Source organism: Hoplias malabaricus, chromosome 9 (genome assembly GCF_029633855.1).
Source record: "Hoplias malabaricus isolate fHopMal1 chromosome 9, fHopMal1.hap1, whole genome shotgun sequence".
NCBI lineage: Eukaryota > Metazoa > Chordata > Actinopteri > Characiformes > Erythrinidae > Hoplias > Hoplias malabaricus.
The window spans coordinates 39,295,964-39,306,920 of NC_089808.1; the positions used below are offsets into that span (position 1 = coordinate 39,295,964).

General features: G+C 46.9%; 1 protein-coding gene across 1 annotated transcript in view; it reads right to left on the reverse strand.

Moving 5' to 3' along the window:
- tnr (tenascin R (restrictin, janusin)) overlaps positions 1–10,957 on the reverse strand; it is a 241,289-nt gene that overhangs the window by 188,781 nt on the left and 41,551 nt on the right. The window contains exon 2 of the mRNA XM_066681136.1: positions 3,552–3,586. The gene's annotated coding sequence lies outside the window, so the exon portion shown is untranslated. The remainder of the gene's footprint in view (positions 1–3,551; positions 3,587–10,957) is intronic.

Consider the following 10,957-nt stretch of genomic DNA (forward strand, 5'->3'; position numbering starts at 1 on the left):
AGTGGAATTCTCAGTTCCACCTTAAAACAGGTTGGTTTACAAGGCTAATACTGCTGCTACTCGCCAGCCTCTTAGTGGAATTCTCATTTCCACCTTAAAACGGGTCGGTTTACAAGGCCAATACTGCTGCTACTCGCCAGCCTCTTAGTGGAATTCTCAGTTCCACCTTAAAACGGGTCGGTTTACAAGGCTAATACTGCTGCTACTCGCCAGCCTCTTAGTGGAATTCTCAGTTCCACCTTAAAACGGGTCGGTTTACAAGGCCAATACTGCTGCTACTCGCCAGCCTCTTAGTGGAATTCTCAGTTCCACCTTAAAACGGGTCGGTTTACAAGGCCAATACTGCTGCTACTCGCCAGCCTCTTAGTGGAATTCTCAGTTCCACCTTAAAACGGGTCAGTTTACAAGGCTAATACTGCTGCTACTCGCCAGCCTCTTAGTGGAATTCTCAGTTTCACCTTAAAACGGGTCGGTTTACAAGGCCAATACTGCTGCTACTCGCCAGCCTCTTAGTGGAATTCTCAGTTCCACCTTAAAACGGGTCGGTTTACAAGGCCAATACTGCTGCTACTCGCCAGCCTCTTAGTGGAATTCTCAGATCCACCTTAAAACCACCACAATGCCCACACAAGGCTCACGTTATCTTTTGGAAAACAGGTCTCACTCCTCATTTTCTTTGTTTTAAACACAGATATTACTGTCTGGACTTTACAGAGTTGTGCTAATTCCAGCACAAATGAAAAAAACACACTGCTGGGAGTGGGAGTGGGGGACTGAGCTGAGTAGCCCCTGATCATATTGGTGTGACACGGATGTAAAGCCTCTGAGTCAAATCTATGGAAACATGTCGATATGGATCTCAGCGTTAACACACTGCTGCAGGGGATCGATGGGTAAAAACGGCTGCTGTGACATTTAAACAGATCCATGACGTATACTTCCTTCCACCAGACACCGCAGGAAAAGGGGGCACGGAAAATCCCCCCCAGTGCTTAAACACACAGGCTATTCCTGACCACAAGTCTGCCCCATATTACAGGCTCTGTGTCAGACGTGGTTCTTAAGAACAGCTGTAATCACTGTCGTAGGACCTGCTTCCTAATGAACTTCAGCCTCATTGTGTAAGGTGTCAGCTTCACGGCTACGAGAACCAGAACTGGGTCATTCTTGGCTTTGGCGTGGACTGAGGAAACCCAGCTCCGAGGCTAAAGGCACCCTCACAGTGCCCCGTTTGTAAAGACCCACAGCCCCTGTAACAAGGGCAGCCTCGTGTCCAGCAGGAGGTTGGCCACTAGCCTCTGGAGAAGGACACAAACCTTCCTCTGTGTTTAAAAGGGTTGAGAAACGGCACTCATCTTGTGCTCGGGCCCATTATCCCGACGTGACAGGGAGCTCTAATGTGGCCGGGCCGGGTCTAATAAGTGTCCTTTATGAGGCTGGGATTAGCGCGTTTGAATAAGCAGAGGGCTCTATTGACTCGACTGGCGGCTCAACGGAGCTACGCTTCCCCACTGTCTGTTATCACACAAGTCTGCCTTTGTGGGACTGCTCACTTGTTCTCAGAGAGAAACGGTCCTGTCGACTGTCCGCTGTGTTTTTAAAGCCAGGGTTACACTGGGATATTTTTCCTCTGATTTCAGTTACTCATAGATGGCCCCCAAGACAACTGGGGACAAAAAGCATGAGACGGAATGGAGACATGAGGCGCTTGTGTCCAGCAGCAAACTCGAGACAGTCCTGAGCGCAGGTGAGAAACTGTGGAGCTCTATCTTTAGTTCAGCTGCAGATAAACAGGAGTGTTATCATATCAGCACTGAGTCCAGAGGGAGACGAAACTGAGACCTCCACTGACACTCAGGAGGAGACAAAGGGAATATCCATCTGAGTAGCAGGAGACACAAGATACAGTGTCCACCATCTTTCCACCTGAGCTCAGGGTTAACCCTGGGTGAACAAAGCAACACTCTCTCAAGGAACCGAGACTCAACAGAAACACAGTGAGAAACAACAGAAGCACAGTGAGAAACCAAGACTCAACAGAAATACAGTGAGAAACAACACAAACACAGTGAGAAACAACAGAAATACATTGATAAACCGAGACTCAACAGAAACACATTGAGAAACAACAAAAACACATTGAGAAACAACAGAAATACAGTGACAAACCGAGACTCAACAGAAGCAGTGAGAAACCAATACTCAACAGAAACACATTGAGAAACAATTGAAGCACAGTGAGAAACTGAGACTCAACAGAAACACATTGAGAAACAACTGAAGCACAGTGAGAAACCAAAACTCAACAGAAACAGTGAGAAACCAAAACTCAACAGAAACACAGTGAGAAAAACCAGAGGCACAGTAAGAAACCAATACTCAACAGAAACACAGTGAGAAACCAAAACTCAACAGAAACACAATGTGAAACAACAGAAATACAGTGAGAAACCGAGACTCAACAGAAACAGTGAGAAACCAAAACTCAACAGAAACACAGTGAGAAACCAAAACTCAACAGAAACACAATGAGAAACAACAGAAATACAGTGAGAAACTGAGACTCAACAGAAACAGTGAGAAACCAAAACTCAACAGAAACACAGTGAGAAACGACAGAAGCACAGTGAGAAACCAAAACTCAACAGAAACACAATGAGAAACAAAAGAAATACAGTGAGAAACTGAGACTCAACAGAAACACATTGAGAAACCGAGACTCAACAGAAACAGTGAGAAACCAAAACTCAACAGAAACACAGTGAGAAACCAAAACTCAACAGAAACACAATGAGAAACAACAGAGATACAGTGAGAAACTGAGACTCAACAGAAACACATTGAGAAACAAAAGAAACACAGTGAGAAACCAAGACTCAACAGAAACACATTTAGAAACTAAGACTCAACAGAAACACAATAAAAAACCAAGACTCAGCAGAACCACTGATGGATTGTAATAAAGATAAGTGTCCTTGGGCAAGACGCCTAACTCTGAGGGAGCTCCTGACCTGATGGTGATCTAAACCCAGGCAGAGAGGACAAGAGACAGAGAGAGTTTTCACAATGAAATTCATGAGAATGGATTCAGGACCACGGACAGCTCCCTCATGCCAGATTAAACAGGGACTGCGGTGGAGGAGAACGAGAGGGGAGGGGGGGAGGTGTGGGGTGGGGGATGTTGACAGTCTCAGGGGTGGGGTTTGGAGACGGAGAGGAGGCAGCACTTTAAACGATATAAGTTTGATTATGATTAAAGTCCTGGGAGCTGACCTCTAACCACACAGCAATGTAATCACCGTCCTGGACCACTGCCACCCACCAGAGAGAGAGAGAGAGAGAGAGAGAGAGAGAGAGAGAGAGAGAGAGAGAGAGAGAGAGAGAGAGTGTGTGTGTGTGTGTGAGAGAGAGAGAGAGAGAGAGAGAGAGAGAGAGAGAGAGACCCACGTATGTTCTTATTACTCTCAAAGACGTTTTGAAAAGTGCAGAAGTCAGAGACCAGTCTCACAATATAATTCATTAATTTTTATAACTTTAACCTTCAAACTTACCTTTCGATGTCGCTGCAGTTGGTGAGATCCTTCACCTGTAAACAGAGACAATAGCTGTTACCATCTCCCCACACTACTAACAACTTCATACATACTCACCCAGTCACTCACACAGTCACCCAGTCACTCACACACTCACACAGTCACCCAGTCACTCACACAGTCACCCAGTAACTCACACAGTCACCCAGTCACTCACACAGTCACCCAGTCACTCACACAGTCACCCAATCACTCACACAGTCACCCAGTCACTCACACAGTCACCCAGTCACTCACACAGTCACCCAATCACTCACACAGTCACCCAATCACTCACACAGTCACCCAGTCACTCACACAGTCACACAGTCACCCAGTCACTCACACAGTCACCCAATCACTCAAACAGTCACCCAATCACTCACACAGTCACCCAGTCACTCACACACTCACCCAGTCACTCACACAGTCACCCAATCACTCACACAGTCACCCAGTCACTCACACAGTCACCCAGTCACTCACACAGTCACCCAGTCACTCACAAAGTCACCCAGTCACTCACACACTCACACAGTCACCCAGTCACTCACACAGTCACCCAATCACTCAAACAGTCACCCAATCACTCACACAGTCACCCAGTCACTCACACAGTCACCTAGTCACTCACACAGTCACCCAGTCACTCACACAGTCACCCAGTCACTCACACAGTCACCCAGTCACCCACACAGTCACACAGTCACCCAGTCACTCACACAGTCACCCAGTCACTCACACACTCACCCAGTCACCCACACACTCACCCAGTCACTCACACAGTCACTCACACAGTCACCCAATCACTCACACAGTCACCCAGTCACTCACACAGTCACCCAGTCACTCACACACTCACCCAGTCACTCACACAGTCACCCAGTCACTCACACAGTCACCCAGTCACTCACACAGTCACCCAGTCACTCACACACTCACCCAGTCACTCACACAGTCATCCAGTCACTATTCAATAACACCACAATGTAAATAATGAATCTAGCAGCAGATGATGAACTCTTCGTGTTATTGATGTTTTATTATCATATTTTTATTATAATATCATTGTAAATAAACATGTTTTTCCTCACAAAACTAAATCTCATGCTTGGATCTCGTAGGAAACACAACACTGCGTCTTCATAATGAGGACAATTTCATAACGGGACAAAGGCCTGATTTTACAGAAAGCACAATTAGGCCTGATTTAGTTCCGCTCACATAAAGGCCTCCAGGTCCATTCAGGAACCAGAAAGAACCCGCTCCAGCTCTGCTCTGCTCTGCGTAATCCACCGCGTCTTTCATGTTCCATTAAGATTATGCCTGGGCCATTCTCTTCCACAGCTGTGTCAACATGTTGCTCTGTCTGCGCAGTGTATTTCTGTTCTGTCAGTTCTGTACTGAATGTGTGCGTTTTATCAGGCTTCCTTTTGTGAAAGACGTCATTGTCAAAGCGGAGAATAACTCTCCGAGCGAATAAAAGACCCAGCTATGCTTTCTTTCCTTCATTCACCCACTAAAACCTCCACTGTAACAAGTTCCCTTTCAGTCACAGATGCAGGATCCTTGTAATCATGCAGGTGTCTGCGCAGATGCCGTTACTTCTTAATGTAAATGTGCACTGGATTTTTACCACAGTGGAATATAAGAGCAGAGAGACACAACACTGACACTGTTCATCAGACTCATCACGCTCGGAGGAGAACACTAACCTCTGTTCATCAGACTCAACACACTCAGAGGAGAACACTAACCTCTGTTCATCAGACTCATCATGCTCGGAGGAGAACACTAACCTCTGTTCATCAGACTCAACACGCTCAGAGGAGAACACTAACCTCTGTACATCAGACCCAACACACTCAGAGGAGAACACTAACCTCTGTTCATCAGACTCAACACACTCAGAGGAGAACACTAACCTCTGTTTATCAGACTCAACACGCTCAGAGGAGAACACTAACCTCTGATTATCAGACTCATCACGCTCAGAGGAGAACACTAACCTCTGTTCATCAGACTCAACACGCTCGGAGGAGAACACTAACCTATGTTCATCAGACTCAACACGCTCAGAGGAGAACACTAACCTCTGATTATCAGACTCAACACGCTCAGAGGAGAACACTAACCTCTGTACATCAGACTCAACACACTCAGAGGAGAACACTAACCTCTGTTCATCAGACTCAACACACTCAGAGGAGAACACTAACCTCTGTTTATCAGACTCAACACGCTCAGAGGAGAACACTAACCTCTGTTCATCAGACTCATCACACTCGGAGGAGAACACTAACCTCTGTTCATCAGACTCAACACGCTCAGAGGAGAACACTAACCTCTGTTCATCAGACTCATCACGCTCGGAGGAGAACACTAACCTCTGTTCATCAGACTCAACACGCTCAGAGGAGAACACTAACCTCTGTACATCAGACTCAACACACTCAGAGGAGAACACTAACCTCTGTTCATCAGACTCAACACACTCAGAGGAGAACACTAACCTCTGTTTATCAGACTCAACACGCTCAGAGGAGAACACTAACCTCTGATTATCAGACTCATCACGCTCAGAGGAGAACACTAACCTCTGTTCATCAGACTCAACACGCTCGGAGGAGAACACTAACCTATGTTCATCAGACTCAACACGCTCAGAGGAGAACACTAACCTCTGATTATCAGACTCAACACGCTCAGAGGAGAACACTAACCTCTGTACATCAGACTCAACACGCCCAGAGGAGAACACTAACCTCTGTACATCAGACTCAACACGCTCGGAGGAGAACACTAACCTCTGATTATCAGACTCATCACACTCGGAGGAGAACACTAACCTCTGATTGAGGCTAACCTCACTGTCAGACTGCTGAAACTGGAATGAGAGGTCAGTGCTCTCCTCTGAGCGTGTTGAGCAAGTGTAGATCTCTGCCAGGTGAGACGTTCGGTTCCATACGGTTAGAGCTGTAGGTTTCACGTGTTGTGAAGCAGTGTCGTGCTGCTCTGAGCTCGGCTACACTGTGTGTTATGATAATGGCTTTCTGTGTGATTTATGTCTCACAGATCTGCTCCATAAATCACTCCGCTGACCTCATGGCATCTACGGATGTAAAGCAGATAATAAATGATCAATTGTTTTATTTATTGATGCTTTGGTCGAGTGATAGATGGACCCTAGGACTTATGGGAATTTCTCTTCTGCAGGAAAATGCTCCTTTGAGAGGGATTTATTGAGAGGATCAAAAAATAATCGTCAGAGACGTGTTCCATTCAATGAGAATCCTTCCTTCGTCGATTAAGTAGTTTCCACAGTGGACACACACCCCAGGTCCAAAAGACGATGGACACTACAACTCAGTCACCCACTCACACACCCAGTCACACACTCACTCACACTCACACTGCCACTCACACACTCACCCAGTCACTCACTCACACTTACCCTGCCACAAACTCACTCTGCCACTCACTCACTCACCCTGTTACTCACACATTTACACTCACTCTGTCACTCAAACACTCACTCAGTCACTCACACACTCACTCAGTCACTCACATTCAACCTGTCACTCACTAACTCACCAGTTACTCACTAAAACTTACCCAGCCACAAACTCACTGTCACTCACACCCTCACCCAGTCACTCACACACTCACCCACTCCCTCATGCATTCACTCACACACTCACCCAGTCACTCACTCACACTCACCCTGCCACAAACTCACTCAGTCACTCACTCACACTCTCCCTGTTACTTACACACTTACACTCACACACTCACACTCACCCTGTCACTCACTCACACTCACCAGTTACTCACTAACACTCACCCAGCCACAAACTCACTCAGTCACTCACACACTCACCCACTCACAGACACGCTCACCCAGTCACTCACACCCTCACCCACTCACTGACACCCTCACTCAGTCACTCACACCTGTGCACAGTTTCACACAGTTGAAATGCAGCTCTCATCAGACCTTCCTACTCTTTCCACACAAATCCCAGTCAATGCGCAGTATATAACACACTTCCCAAATCAGTGCTTCCTTTTCTTCATACGCACTTCACGTAGTGTCCACACTTTAAGAACTGCATCTAGAAAGTAGTGAAGTCTGAGACCAAGACTCACACTGTTCTACCTACTTCTGTGTGAACCCTCGCTCATGTAAACACACAGAGCTAATGCTCCTTTTCTGATGTTGTGCTGCAGTTTTCATTAGGTGCCATCCGGCCCCATAACGGCTTCTCCACATGACCGTGGCACCTCACTGAAAACTGTATTAAACTACAGCTCTTACTTGATCCTATTCACATGAATAAAATATGTTACATCTACACCAGTTTGCTGATCCTCTGTTTACAAAACATTCCAGAGGAGTCGCGTGTCGTTATCTGGTGCTCTGATGACTCTGTTTGGCCAATACCTGGAGGACACTAAAACCCAAACGGCACACTGTCCACAAACTGGTTCGGTGGAGGACGGCTGAAGGGCTGGGGCTGGGGCTGTTGCCCATTGTTACCAGGCTAACCCTGTCTTAATAAATAGCAGAGGCATTTTCAGACATTTCTGACTAGCTAGGTCCGCAAGGCCATGGTAGGATTGAGACATGCTCGTTCAGGTCCTGGGCTGATCGTGCTCCGAGCTCTGCCCGGCCAACAGCATCACCGCGGATCTCCTCATTAGCTCCAATCTCAGCCCGCTAGGGTTCAAACATCCGGTTTGTGTGTCTTTTTAGAGCAGTGGGTAAATGGAAAGATCAATAAAAAGCTCTTCAAAGAGCAGCTTGACCCCGCGGTAGCGATCTATGGATAGAGCATTAGTGCGCTTCGACAGCAGGCGTGTTGCTGAATGATTAATGGCGTGTGCGGTCGAAATGAAGACTTATTGATGTGACCTTTGGATCCCAGTTTTCGCTGCAAAATGAACTGACACCTTTCGCTTCGAATTATCGCTCCTGACATTTCCATCCGCTCGTCCTCCTTCTCTGGAGGACAAAGCCAAAAAACGGGGCGCGTGATAAAAAGCCCCTGGTGCCCTCTCTTCTACCACAAACTCTACGAATTTGGACGTGCAGTGTTCAAACTCTACAACCGCAACTGCCAAGTTTAACGCGCTTGATCTGCCTTAAACACGTTTTCCATTATGACATCATATTCCAGAAAAATGATCTGTGTGGTGGCCGTCTCAGCCACAGACGCTCCGCCCACAAGCTGACGGAGAATCTGGTGCTTTCAGAGCACTAACCTGGCCTCACTGTCAGGATTCTGCCAGCTGCATTCTGATTGGCTCCCTGTACATCCGTGTATACGCACTTCAGTCTATCGTTTCGTACTGGCTCTGGTATTGGTCCAAAGTGAATCACCTGCTTCTACACGTCATGCGAAAGTAACAGACTTGTGAAAACTTGGTCGTTTTGCGTGTCAGTCGAATTTCTTTTCCTGCAGTAGCAGGTGGTTCCTGGCACCAGAGTCTCCCTAGAGGGCCTTAGCAATGTGAAACTACCCTCAAGGTTACACGAGGAATGGAGTGGATGAATAGAAATGCTCCAGAATCACTCTGAATACAATCTTTTTACATTTACTTCCATTCAAATTTAAGAAGGTTTTGTTCCTTGACTATTTTGAGAGATGCATGCTTTTCCACATCTATAAACATCTTTTATTCTCTTTATCTTCAGACTCTATCCTTCGCTGATTTGTTTTTCATGGAAGGAGAAGTCATCAAAGCAGTTCACTACCTCGTACGACTACGTATGTGACTAATCAACTTTTATTTGTGTTCATTAGGTGGAGAGGGGATGAAAGGGAGTTGCTGAGTGAGTTTATCTGAAGCTGGGGAAACATCAGGAGTCACAGAAGTGACCGCGGTATCAGATTTAGCCGGACATTGTGGACACAACATAACTCCACGACCAGTCAGGACCTCAGGACCTTTACGTTTGATGAAGGACGATGCTGTTTATTCAGTAGTGGGATCCAGATCACAGTGACAGCGCCCCCCGCTGGCCGCACCCTCGCCACCTCCGGCAGCAGCGCTAAGACTGCAGGGCCACTCGGGAGCGCCACACCGAGCTAATTTATATCGGCGCTGTTTGAGGAGATTGAAAAAACCCTATTAATTGCGTTTGATCGACCTCGTAATGGAATCATCTTTTACTGCTCATCACTGTTGACCAGCGGAGGACCGATAACACGTGGAGACAAAGTACCGTCATCCCTCTGCCCAAGGGCGCGCAGCAGCTCTGACACCGTTTGTGCGTGGGATAAAAAATGAGCGCGAGGGCCTTGTGAAATTGTGTTCGTTTGGCTGATGGGATTTTAATGACCCTGATCTCCCTCCCTCTGCCGTTATGCACCCGAAGGGAAAACCTAGGGATTGTGTCTGCCATTCCTGCAGCAGACTGCACTCTGTAAACCTGACCTCAAGGCTGCCATCAAACCCTCACAGCAATGGTTCAACATCAGCGAGTCCTAACGCAGCTTTAAGGAGCACACTCATGCTGCTGGGATGGTATAGTCTCCATAGAAAGGCATGTGGATGTTCCCCATGTAAAGTGTGTGTGTGTGTTTGTGTGTAGCATTGCGGTGTAGAGTTCTCTGGAGTGATGGATCTCCATCCAGATCCTTTGGGAAGAGCTGGAGAGCTGGAACTAGATCCTCACAGCAATGTGCCACCGTCTGCTCTAAGCTCTTCCCAGAGAAGGTTACGGAGCTTTTTATTTATTGTATTTATTTTTGCTCTTTTTATAGACAAAACCCTCAGGACAAATTAATTTAAACAAACCCAGATGCTTCCATCTGCCACATCTACATTTCCACCGCTCTTTCTGCCCCTCCACCCTCTCTCTCTCTCTCTCTTTACAATTGCAGATGAGTATTGATCAAAGCCACCACCCACCCCTCCCGTCCCCCACCTCATGCATTTGCTTATCTATCTACTGTATATCTCTCCCTGTCCAATCATTTCTGGGCCTAAGGATGCGGGAGCTCCAGGCTCGTTAATTTGACTTCCTCTGGTGGAGGTTGGCGGGTTTTTAACAAGTCGATAAATTCTCCACCCCCCCCCCCCCCCCGACCGGGCAGATTGTTTTCGGACCACTCAGGTGTCGTGGTAATGTGACTAATCTATCTCTCACTGTGGGAGATGGACACCCTCAGGCTGAGAAGTGTGGAGACAATGAGGTGGTGGTGGCTCCAGACTCAAATTGGAAATGTTCTGGAGATGGTTTTTGTGACAAAGGTTTTATGGAAAATAATAAAATGCACAAATAAAAAATGTTATTAATTCAGTAGAGATTTTACGGGTTCTGTTTTATCTCCAGCTGTTTTTGTTCGACTCTGAGCTCAGCTCCAAATCTGTGCCTA